Source organism: Anas platyrhynchos, chromosome Z (assembly GCF_047663525.1).
Source record: "Anas platyrhynchos isolate ZD024472 breed Pekin duck chromosome Z, IASCAAS_PekinDuck_T2T, whole genome shotgun sequence".
NCBI lineage: Eukaryota > Metazoa > Chordata > Aves > Anseriformes > Anatidae > Anas > Anas platyrhynchos.
In genome coordinates, this window is record NC_092621.1 from 57,390,398 (window position 1) to 57,403,831 (window position 13,434).

General features: G+C 36.3%; 1 long non-coding RNA gene across 1 annotated transcript; it reads left to right on the forward strand.

Annotated features, from left to right (window-relative positions):
- Positions 1-3,881: 3,881 nt before the first annotated feature.
- Positions 3,882-12,897, forward strand: LOC113840396 (uncharacterized). Its single transcript, XR_003493215.3, has 3 exons — positions 3,882-4,008; positions 4,606-4,683; positions 12,207-12,897. It is a non-coding gene; the product is annotated as an uncharacterized lncRNA (long non-coding RNA).
- The last annotated feature ends 537 nt before the right edge of the window (positions 12,898-13,434 follow it).

Below are 13,434 nucleotides of genomic sequence, written 5' to 3' on the forward strand. Positions count from 1 at the left end.
AAAGCCACTGAGTCACTGAGTCCTATATTCAAGGATATGCCATTTGGATTTTTGTTATAGCAAATATATTTCATATGTTTTTTGTTTGATGTTTATACATTCTTGGATAACTAAAAACAGCTCTTTTCATCCTTGAAATCTGAATATTCAGAGTTCAAAGCTCTATATCACCTACAATACTTTCAAAATGCCAGTCCAGTACCTTACCATATAAGCAATTCCTTAGTCTCTAAGCAAGAGGCCTCTGAACTCTGTTACTGAAAATCAGGCTCCTCAGGACTGCCTAATGTATTTTATATATAGGCAATATATATTCAGCAGCAGTTTAAGAATAAAAAAAAAAAAAGACAAAGAGCACTTAAGGGTAATGCAGAAATTGAAGGAACCAGTATCAACATTTGTAAACCCCCACATGCTAATGTAATAAAAGAGAAGCTGGACATTCATAAATACAAAAGCTTTCATCCATAGTAACTACTCAGCAAATGCAGCTTCACGAGCTATAACGGTAACAGAAATAAAATGCAATGAACTGCTACAATACACTGAAACAAGAAATAGTTCCTCAGTGTAATAAAATAAAAGACTGGGGGTGAAAGATTTCATTGTGGTTATTCCTAGCAGCCTAGAAGAGAAATGTACTTTTTAAAGCAGAGCGGTGACACCCAGACTGACAAGTGAGAGCTGGAGCAGCAGATATCAACCAACAGAGCTCTGGAGTAGGCAAGATGAAAACTCCTTCCAAAATATGAAGGAGCTCAGCCTGAAGCACAGTGTTTTGCCAAGAAAAAGTAGGCCACCAAACCACTAGGTTTTCCCCTGATTTGTAAATGTCAGCCAGCAGCCAGCCAGTGTCCCATCACAGCCTACCATACTGCTCTCTGAAAATTTACAGAGGTTTGGTGTCTATCCTTCTTCCTTTTTTTTTCCCCATCACACGTCTAAACATCAGACAAGGATTCACCTCACATTTTTCGTTTCTCATGCTACCTCTCTTCATCTTCTCCCAAAAGAGAGTAAAATCTCCAGCTTTTCCAAAGGCAGACACACCCAAGCTGATGTTCCCTGACATTCAATCCTAGCCCAGAAGTGCAATTGGATTTGTATGCTGTCATTTTAGGAGGTGTGTTCAGGCTTCTGCCATGGAGAGGCTATGGCTATTGGCAGCTCCTTCCCATAGAAGCCTGGCTCTATATGCTCTTACCCCCACTCAGCTTTATGCAACAACCTGGAGCCCAATGCTGCTGTGCCACTGCCCACTCTGGTACCACTTCTGCTGTTATAGCCATGCTAGTCACATTTTTCTAACCAGGCAACTCAGACTGGTCAATTAGTCTCCACTGAACCTGCTACAATTTAATTACTTATTTAGAGTATATTTCTTTCCTTTTCTCGACCCAAGAAATTATTAACCGTATAATGCATTACTACAAAATTTTGGGCTTTAATATTTTGCCTAAAATATTCCTATCCTATTCTCTGATTCTTTGTAGTTATATACAATATATATGAATTCATATCCAATAAATATGAACTTTAAATATAACATATATGTAAAATAAATAAAAATATTTTAAATAGAGGGAATGTACAGAATAAATCTTCAGCATATGACTCATTTTTAAATCTGGGAGTTCCAATATTTTTAGCAGATATATCTGGACTTCTTTTTCTTAGTTCTTTTTCAATGCCCTAATTATACTTTTGGAAATATGCTTAATAATTCCTCTCTCTCGTTTTGTGCTTTAGTAGGAATGCTATTCTAGTGGCTCATTTTTAAGTGTAAGGTAGTTTCGTATTTGTGGCAGAGACAGACAGTTTAAAAAAGTGGTAACTCTACATCAAAACAGCCTGTGCATTGCCTGTCACAAAGAAACCCCAGCTCTGAGACCTTTTAGAGCAAATCTCTTCTGTCTGCATTGATCAAAACAAGGCCTTGATAGAATAAATGTCTGCATGCATGGTGTTTATTATATCTAAAATTGTATCTTAAATGCATGACTGTCTCATGAATGTTTCTTACTCAGGCCTCTGTCAGTATTTGTGAACCAAACATATGTTACACCTGATTTACCATCTAAAGAAGAGATATCCTAAGTCTCTGTGGACCATGGCACTAGCCTCTGGCATCTCCTCCTATTTTGTGTTATTGATCAAGAGTGTAGTGTCAGGGATCATTCCTGATCCCTTTGTATCAAGAACCCAAGTGGTTATACCATCAGATAATAAACCTGGAAATGGCTGGAGGAACTGCCAAAGTTTTGTGTTTAGACCAGATTAAGCAGCACCACATACATTGGTCACAGGCCTGGATCATTTGTTGGCTCATGAAAACATGAGCATTCTCAGAATCACACAGGGGTTTTGGCTTTTGGTTTGACCACCAGCTGATGAATGTGGAGGATCACTTTAAGGCTAATATTACCACGGAGATCACATCAGCCTGTTGCGGTCTGGGTGAGGATGTTGCAGAGCCAGACTACAAAAGGTCTCTATAATGTGTCATACCATGCTTTCCCAGTTCTCACACCGTGTGTAAGCATCCTGTTTTCACCACTGTCATCCTGAGAATATGGCTCGAGAGCATTGGATCAAATACATCCCACACATTTGTTCTTACATTTGTGCACACACGCACATTGCATCACCCCCAGAACCACCCAGAAATAAAAGAAAATAAAAAATAATCTTTGCTTGTCATTCAATTCCTTGCCTCAAAACCATTCAAAACAAACTCAACCTGCCTTCCTTCATTCTTATCCCTCTTAGCCTTCAAGAAAAAGGAAAAACAAAAACAAACAAACAAACAAACATGAACAAACTAAAACTGTATTTTGTCTCTACCCTGTTTTTTTCAACCCTGAGAATTCTTTGCTTTTCCCTATGCAAAACTAGAGAAAAAATATTTTGTTTTGTTTTCCCTCTCTTCCACTCTGAAAGACAGCAAGTTTTACTTCATCCAGTGGTCTCTTTTCCCAATCACCCTGCACAGCTTCCTATTTTACTATGCACTATTCCTCAATGTCTTACTACTTAACTTCGTGCTCATTTATCCACTTACCCTTTCCCTAAAACAGGCATGCATGTATGGGCCCAATATAGAATGAACTGTAATTGTCACACCTAACCCCACCTTTACGCCTGAATAGTCCCAAGCTATTCTTTTCTTGCCTAGCCATGCTGCTATGTCTTAGGGTAGGTTAGAACACAAATAAAGTTGCAAAGGAAAAAAGAAAAAAAAAAAAAAAAAGAAAAAAAAAAGTGTAGTTTAAGTCAAAGTATACCTTTATTGAATAAAGATTGCTAAACAAGAAAATTGAAGGAAAAAAAAAATAAGAAACCTTTCTGCCCAACAGCCAGAAAGAGTCAGTGAGCATATATCACAGCAACCATAGCAGCAAAAATCCTGTATAAATAATCCAAATTAATAAGAAATAGAAGTTACTAAGAGAAATAGAGCCAACTGTGAAATAACTGGTATCAAAAAAATCGTGGAACAGGAAACACAAACCTCTTGGGGTTCTGTAAAATGTAAGAAAAATGAGGATGTTTTGTAACATACTCCAGGAAAATGATCTACTGTGTCTAAAGTAAATCCTTTCCCCATGGACAGAGGCCCTGTGCCTGAAGGCTGCCAGGGTAGCTCTTGCCCAAGTTAGGGAATCAGGAGAAATACCGGGAAGGAAGCAAGGTGGTAACAACACTTTGCAGTTCAGTCTTGAGGTTTCTGAATTCTCCTGCGCCTTCTTTGCTGGGAATCCCTGTGGTGGCTTCACCTGATGGCTAGAGTGCTCTATAGTGCCTGTAAGCAAATACTTCTCAGCTGCTTTTTACCATTGTCACATGATCATTTGAAACATCTGTGGCAAAGAAAGAAAACACTTCATTAATAATGGCTGGAAACAAACAGTATACTGCACTGCTGCCCAGATCAGTCTTTCTAATGACTATTCGCATATCAACACCATCTGAGAATATGTATGAAGCTTGAGCCCTAGAACTGAGCAGGTTATTTATTTATTTATTTATTTATTTATTTATTTATTTATTTATTTATTTATTTATTTATTTATTTATTTATTTATTGGTGGGGTGAGGGTGAGGGGGATATAGCCTTTTGGTCAGAGGCATCTGTGCACTTGAGACTGCAGTTCCTCTGGGAATTTAGCTATAAACGAGGGTTCAGAAAAATTTGCTGGAGATGGATAAGTGATTGATAAGTGACAGATAAGTGATATGGTTGAGAATGGTATTATAAAAAGTACTTAAAACTGCTATGAACTGTCTAGCTCTCATATACGTTGCAACTTGAAGAAAAGGGGGTGGGGGTGGGGGGAATAAAACAAGCAAACAAACAAAAAAAACCAACAACAAAACAACCCATTGTTAAAACAGCAAAATGGGAGATAGAATACATATATGTGTGTGTGTGTGTATTTATGCAAAGATCTACCTCTAAACTCATGATTAGCATTTATATAAAATATTATTTAGACGCCTAGTGACAGACAGAAGAGCCTTGCCAAACCTCAGGCTATCCCTGCCTGACTTATCGGAGTGAGACACTTCTGGCTCCTGATGCTAGAACTTGTTTAATTTTACAAGTTTCCAGGTTCCTGGGCACATTCTGCTCTGCTGTGGAGAAATCACCACCAAAGTCCTGAACTAAGAGAGAAGAAACAGGTAAATATCCACAGTGTACTTGCTCAGTGGCTTCAGGCCTCACTGCTCTATGGAGAGAGTTAAAGAAGGCTTCCTAACGATGCATTTAAGACTAGAATAGCCTTTTTTTTTATAGTAGTAGACTGACTTTCAATAAAACTATAGGAAAGGGAACCCAGAAGTATTTTTGTTTCGTTTAGGGTAGGTAGGTGTTAGGTAGGTGTCCAGATGGGCCTTGAATATCTCCAGAGAAGGAGACTCCACAACCTCCCTGGGCAAATACACTGAAATACACCTATGTTTTTGAAACACAAGAATTTTACTAAAATATCTCATGTAGACATTTAAGTAGTGAGCAAAACAACAGGAAAAAACAGCACATGCCAAAGGTAATGACAATTCATTTTCTCTTAATGGAAAATGCAGCTTTCACTGATGTGGTGTGTCCTGATCCTGTCAGAAAAACAAGCGTCCTTGCTCTTTAGTGAAGTTCAATAAGTGAAGGAATCATGCTCTCTCATTTCTACAAAGGACGTTTGTAAATAATTGTGGTAGAATGCTGTGTGTCAACACAAAAGCTAGAAAGTTAGGAAATACAACAGGCTGATGCTAAAAGGAGATGGAATGTGTAAAATTGACATTGTCAGGGTACGTATTCTTGAAGCACTGCAGGGAAATTTGAAGTGAGAGGAAAACATTTAGAGAAATATGTGGAACTTTAAAGAAAAATTGTTCTCAGATGCAATGCCTATCAATGCCTATGCACCTATGGATTTCATTTGTCTTTCTTTTTCTTTTTTTTTTTTTTTTCTTTTTTTTCTCTTTTCTCTTTTTTTTTTTTCCACTTTTTTTTTTTTTTTGTATGTAGAACTCTTTCTGATAGGAGGATTTGGAAATGAGTTAAAACTTTCAGCATGATACCTCTGTAAATTATATTAAAAAATGGCCTTTTTCTATTCAATAAAATACTTCAGTACTTAAGAACATGAAGCCAAGAATCTGCATTAATTTTAACATTTGTAATTCAGCAGACTGTATACACATAATCAAGTAAATAATACAGACACTGGTTACAGCCCTAATAGAAAAAGCATATAGCACAGAGATACTGAATATGAAGTGTAGTTGATAAAATTTAAGTCTGCTGTTCAATAGTAATACACAGCAGGAATGCGAGAGAAACAATGTGCCTGTGTACATACAAGTAGAAATGCTTGTTTGTGGCTGATGGCATGAGGAAATTGATGACAAACAGAGAAATTCTGGATTCCTTACTCATCTGGCATAAATCATGATGCAGCAAACACTGTGAATCTGGTCCACAAATTTAAGGAAGCTTCCTTGTGTGTGTGTGTGTGTGAAATTGTTAATTTTTGCAGAGATAAAAATGCAAAATATGCAACAAAGAAAATACATAGAAATATAGTAACCATAATATCGTGTTGTATCATATTATAGTTATATTTTTTGCTAAAATGTAATCAACTTGACATTTATCATGTTATTGTTTTAACAGAGTGTTTTATGGAGCAGACGCATTTAAGCCTCATGGAGAAATTGACTTCCTTTTGTTATTGCTAATTATTACTTCCATTTTTTCAGAATTGACTGTTTGCAATATTTTTTCCTCAGTAACATGTCACTGCTGATTATAACTATTTTCTTTGACTACAATCAAATACAAATCAAATACAAATGATTTTCATGAAAAGGAAAAAAAAAGAAAGTACTGTAAGATAAGGAAGACAAATAATATTTTCAGTAGCATCTTAATCCAAATTTTCAAAAGTTTTCAAAAAAAATTACCCCCAAGGGGATTAGGTGCATAAACTACTTGCAAAAGGCAGCACTAATTTTCAGAAATATGTAAGAATCTGAGTGCAGAAGCAGAAAGAATGGCTTTAGGGGCAGAGGGAACATTTGTTGATGAGAAATTAGGAGCAGACCACATATTCAGAATATCAGTCATTGCTTACCACCTGAACCAACATTACATATCTAAGGTCTGGATTGTAATTCCTAAGTATTAGTCCTGGTCCTGAATAAAACCCTAATCTAGGAGAAACTGACCTTTCTATTTCTTCGCTTGTGAAGCCTGAATGATGCCTCTCATAGGCACAAAGGGCCAGAGTGCAGGTGGGATGCTGCCATGTCTAGACTATCCTAATTTTGCACCCAGGGAAGCCTGGGGTTTGTGCTATTCTGAGGTCAGGCTGTGCTGACCTGTCCACAACATGGGCTCACAAAGATTTCTAAAGCAGCTGAACTAAAGGGAGTATGACCTCTGAGATTACACTGATCTGTGACAATATATTTTGGAGAGTTTTCATGCAATCTGAAGCTGAGTCATGAAGACATTGAAAGAAATCTTCATAAATAGATACTTTGCATTATTGGAATACTAAGCAATATTTTGCTTATGTTTCTCTAAATGAAATTAGTCATATATATTAGTCTTCCTGACCCTTGAAAGTAATTACTAGTAAAATATAAAAATATTTGATAAATTGTTTCATTGTTCTCATTTATTTTGAGGTTAGCATTTTTTGTTAGTCCTTTACTGTGTTTAAATTTCCAGATAACAGAAGGAGATACTTCCATATTTAGTGGTAAAAGGATTGACTTTATCACAGATTACTGTAAGTCTCCCTGAGTACAGGAATTTTCGAAAAACAGATTTTCAGACTTTATCTTCCTCTCAAGCACTGCCTTTTCTGTGTACAAACAGCTCTTCCTTTTTTTATAACAGCAACCACAAAAATTGATGGAATTGACAACCCCATTACCCCCTACAGACTCTTCCCTGAAAGTCCACTTTTGCAATGACCATACACAAGTGTTCTCAGTAGTAGTAAGGCATGTGTTAAAGCAAATGCTAGTATAAGAAACCTCTATTCATTTTCCCTCAGAGGAGTATTATACTGTGTCTCACCAAATAGAAAGTTAGCAAAATCTTCTGTTATAGTAGGTTTGTTGAAGACTTATATGCCTGACATGGCCTGATATGCCAAGGAAATAAAATCTTTTGGCTTCAAGACAGTATAAACAGTAAACTACAAAAGCCAATTCTTCATTTTAGTGCCAATCCTCACTAAGAGGTAGATACCTCACCTTCAGACAGCATGATCCTACAGAAAGTGAGTTTCTTTCTAAGCAAAACTGTTTTCCAGATGTGTTTAAAATGAAATATTACTGCTAGTCTTGTAGTGAGTTATCTGTAAGTCATCTTATTGATTGTTACCTTATAAAGCAGAATAGATATAGAGAAAAAAAATCCGTACAAAAATACTGGGAATACAGTTAGCCTAAGGAGGAATTTCAGCTTTCCAAAGTCATTTCTGACAGGTATCAAACTTCTGTCATTATAAAGGAAAGAATTGTGGTCTGGTAAGACTAACTCTGACGTAACTTGGGAACCGTTTACCCCACCTGGAGCACCGTGTTTAGCTGTGGGGTCCTCAGCACAAGAAGGACATAGAACAGTTGCAGAGGAAGGCCACAAAGATGATCAGAGTGCTAGAGCACCTCTCCTATGGAGACAGGCTCAGGGAGTTGGGGCTGTACAGCCTGGAGAACAGAAGGCTCCAGGGAAACCTTATAGTGGCCTTTCTGTCTTGTTAATATTGCAGTGATTTCAGTGATTTCTTAGTTCTCTTCCATAACTGTATCCAGTTTTTCATTATCTTTTTTTTTTTTTTTTTTTTTTTCTTTTTTTAAGCTACATGTCAGAACCAAACAGTCTCATCAATTCATCCATTCATCCTCAAGACTCATTTCTTTCTTGTTTTTATTTCCATGTCATGTTGCTAGAGGAACACTCTAATCATTTTTTGTGTGGTCTAGCTATTAAAGTATAACTCAAAAAGCAGTCCATAAGGTAGACTTTTTGGAACATTTACTGTATTGGTTTTGTAGCTTTTACTCTTAGCGATATGGTTTAGTGGAGGACTTGTTATTGTTAGGTCAGAGGTTGGACTTGATGATCTTGAGGTCTCTTCCAACCTAGACAATTCTATGATTCTGTGATACTCAGCATGCATACTGCTTCGTTACCTTTCTCAGCTAAACGTGCTATTTATCAAAGAAAAAAATTATACATGTTTGAGAAGATTCATTTTCCATATAGGATTATCAGCTGAACTGAATTTTTATCCTTCAAACTGTTTACCAAATCATCATTATGGCAACAGTTTTTTTCACTATTTATGTAGAACTTTCTTTGTTGTGTTTCCTTTTTTTTTTTTTTTTTTCTTCAAAATCAGCATACCTGTAGCAGTCTTCTCCTTTTTAAAAGTTTTTATTTTACTGTTTGTTATTTTTTTTTCTTTTCTTTTTGAACTCTTGGGTGTCAGTTACTGCAGCCCCATGATGTAAAAATATTTTTCTTGATGGACCTTAGGTAACACTTTCCCCCAATAATTACTAAAATTCATATCACTGTGTGATACAATCAAATTCATAAATATTTACTAGGTGGATCCCTATTTTTAAAAAGCCTTATCAATCTTCCCATTCCAGTGTAATAAATATCAAATTTCTTCTTGAATATTGTGAACTCCCTATCTAGCTATGGAGTGTTAAATTAAATCTTTACCTCCCTTACCAGCTTGCTTTATTGCTGAATTTCTCATCAGTAACCAGTAGCCATTTGGCAACTTATTTCCTATTATATATATCTTATTCATAATAAATTAAATTATGACATGTTGTACAATACTGCTTTTAAATATCTAATTCACTTCACAACCTCAGCAGAGGTGACTTATCACCAAAGTTTCCCAGTTCTCTGTGAGAGGAGGTGGACTTAACATACTTCGCAGGTGTTTTCAGCAAGCACTTTTCCTTTACATTGTTCTCTTAAGAACGTGGGAAAGAAAACGATGAATTTTGAATACACTTTAGTTTTGGAGAAGACAATATGATCTGATGGAGGGATCAAACAGCTACAATGTAAGAGTCATTGAAACATCTGTAGTGTCTAAAGCCTCCCCAGGAAAGTACATGGCTGACTGATCTCCTCTTTTCTTTTTATGCATAGGCTGATCTCATGAAGCTGTTCTAAGTACTTGTTCTGGCTGAGAGAAAGACTACAGTTGGGCATTACACAGTATTTAAGTGTTTAAACAGTAATTTAAAGACAAGGAGAAAATGAAATTACTAACCAAACTGATGATCTCTACACTTCAGTTGATGGAGTTAACAGGAGATTAAGCAAATGATATTATGGGTCAGTGAAATTACAATGAAAGTGAGTAATGTAGAAGGTCTGCATTCTCTAAAACAGAGATTTTCCAGACTAAACTGAAGTCTTTGAATAGCAAATGTCAAAATGAATGAAACAAAGATTGAAAGTAGATGGATTAGAAAAAGAATGTAAGAGAAACAATCTGTCATCTTGACTTGCCTGAAAGGGAGAAAAAAACAAGAATGGAAAAAAAATAGGAAATACTGCTTTAAAGAAATGTTTATAGAAAATTATATGGATGCATCCTTTGTCATGCAAAGGACAGAGAGCAGAGCACCTGGTGGCCTCCACAAAGCAATGATAATAAAGTTCCTTAATTATAGTAATACAGATAAGCTGTTACAGCTGGCTAGACTGAATAAAAGTCTGATTTATAATTCAGATAAGTATTGCTATTCCTTGATTGCAGTATGAAAATACAAAGGAAGCAGAATCCATAGAAACCGAGAGGAAGCTTTGGGATAATAAAATGGAGTGCTTGCTTTATCCTGCTAAACTTGAAATTGGTGTGGGTGAAACCAGACTCTTTCTTCTGTAGTATAGAATGATTATCAGCCTTGATTTACACAAGAGAGGAAAAAATGGGATTGCTATAAAACAGAAGCGATATCCTGAATGTCTCAACACACATGTTTAATAGTACTCAGTGAGTGAAGTGTCCTTAAGGACCATTCTCAGGATTACTTCTGGATTTTAGCCCATGACAGCTTTATAGGTAACACCCAAAGCAGGACAGAGCAGTGACTATTCCCCAGGTGTCCTGTCCTAAAGTTTCAAAATCATGATTCTTCTTTCTTGAATCCCCCTTCCTTTTTGAGGTGGCAGGGAAGGGTACATATGTAGCACGTATTTCAGTGGGTTCCCCAACTCCTACAGAATGTGTGTGCACACATAACAGCCCAAACATATATGCCTACAGACAAACAATCACTACAAACAGACACACACATGCTCATTCTCTAGCATTAGTTTGGGTGCTGCAGGCTCAGATTCCTAAAGTCTCAGGCACCAACCATTCTGCACAGATCAGGAGATTAAACTGTAAGAGTTCTGTTTGAAAAGGGTTTTTTTATCCACAGGCAGTTGTTGGTTATTTTTTTAAAAAGCAAATAATTTAGTTGCCCATACCCAACTGTGTGAGATGGACACCTAATACTGAACAGTTTCACAGTTTCTGCCACTGAGCCCCAGTCTCACAGAGGAACTTTCCTCAGTGTTTTTATTAGCCTACTAGGAAGGAGAGAACACATTCAGTTCTTCATTACTTCTTTTTAGATGTATTAAGGATTTTGGTGCTCAGTATATTGTCTTCTGTGAATGCCTTTTGGAGTGTCTAACTCTGCTCAAATTGCAGTAGAGAATTTAGTTATTTCAACTCAGCATTGTGAATTTTACTTCTAAGAAAGAAATCTAACTTGTAGACATAGTAGTAGATGCAGCACAATATGTTATCCCCTCCTGGCATTTGATCCAAGAGCTTTGCAAAGATGTAGAGTTTTCAAGCAATCTTAAGAGTCTCTCAGCTCAGCCTCTTGTATGTTCACTAGCTGTCAATTATCACTTTTCAGTAGTGTTACCTTTTTAAGGTATGTGCACCTCCATTTGTGAATGTATTTATGATTCTTTCTATCCAAGAATGTTGCAAACTGAATAAAATATTTTGGCCTTTAAAATAGCTATGGAGTAAATACTTTATAAACATTCTGTATTGCTGTTTCTCTTGAGGAATTTCCCGGTAGGGGGTTAATGAAAATAATGTCATTCACTGTGATAACTATGGCAGTTTCTGTGCAGATAAGGCAGCTGGAAATGTGATCAGATTCTCCCAGGCTAGTTCTTCAGAGAGTTGTCTCATAGTCACTTATCACAAGCTCTGTTGTGGTGTGGAACCAGCTATTACAACTGTGTTCCCAAGCTTTATACCTTATCATATGTTAAGACTATCCAGGTGGCAGGTAATATAACAGTAATAACAATCCCTTCCTCTGCTTTCTATGTTCACAATAAATTGCTGACAAGTTTTCCTGATAACCTAATAAAAATAGAAAAGATCAATTATATACAACACATGGTTAAAATGTTGAGCTCATGCTGGAGTATTGGAGGAATGGAATTGTTGCAGCTCAAAGACTGGTGTAAAATTTACAAGCACTATCACTAACTTCTCACGAACATTTTTTATTTTTATTTTTTTTAAGAAAAAAGCAAATGAAAAAGAAAAAAGTGAAAGTGCTAATAACAATCCCTCTACATTCCTGTCACATACCGAATTTTACTAAAGCTTTCCCTCTCCAAATAGATGAGCAGGCTGAAAGGATCAAAGAGCTGGACAATCTTTGGAAGTAAATGCAGCAGCTTGTATTTCTTAATGGATAAGAAGATCATGAAGGAAGAGGAATCACCTTATTTATGAACATTTGCCAAATCTGGATGTACAAACAGGACTAAAATAGCTGTGTAAACATAAACATTGCAGTAAGAATAGAATGATCCAGAAGACCAAATACTTGGGTTCTTCCATTTTGTAGGAAAGCAGCTCAGATGCCTAAAGAAAAGCTTGGACAACACAGTCTACCAGAAGAGAATGTACATATTCCAGACTGGCAAGTGTAATACACCCTAGACATGAAATGAAGAGCATATTAGCAACTGTGAAATCACTTTTGGAAAGGAAACCACCAAGATAGTGAAGTCTTTATAGAACAGTACAAGTTTAATGCAAATTCTAGAATGTGTGAATCAGATTACCTCATGTGCACGCTAACATATAATTCTGCAACATTTGCACAAAATGTACATATTTTTGTAAGTATAATTCCATTAATCTAGTCTCTGAATCATTTTTTTCAGTGTCAGACACATCAAATGCTGTTGCACTACTTTTGACAGTTTACCAGATACAAATAAGGGTATAAAGCTCAACAGACTCTCAGATTTTGGTAACATCCCACCATATAGATCACAAACATGAAAGCACTGAAGTGTGACAGGCAGAATTCATTGGGAAACACAAAAAAGTGACACAGATCTCTGAATAATTTCTGCTTCTTCTCTAGCCTGATTATTATGCTGATCCTAAAACACATGAGGTATGCCACAGAGACATTGCTCATTCATGTCAGATCATGGTTTATGTGTTTCTTTCTAATTACACAGAAAACTAAAACAAAGGCTGACATCTCGGTTATTGCACCTTCACACACTGAATTTTCAACAGACTGCATACTGCTGCTTTTATGTTCCAGCTACAGCTATCATATAAGGATCTTGACAGTCAACTGAGATAGGAGTTTGAGCAGTAATAATTTCAATAACATGGAAGAAAAAGTTAAACATACATTATCATGATCTGCTGCTAGAAGACACTGAGAAAATGCATTAGACACACATCAGCTATTTTAATTACCATTTTTAAAGCTCCACTAGTTCTTTTATCCTTTGTGCTTAATAAGCTTTTATAGTAGCTGTATATTATCTTCAAATTAAATTTTTTTTCTACTCTATTTTTTTTCTGTAGAAACTAAGAA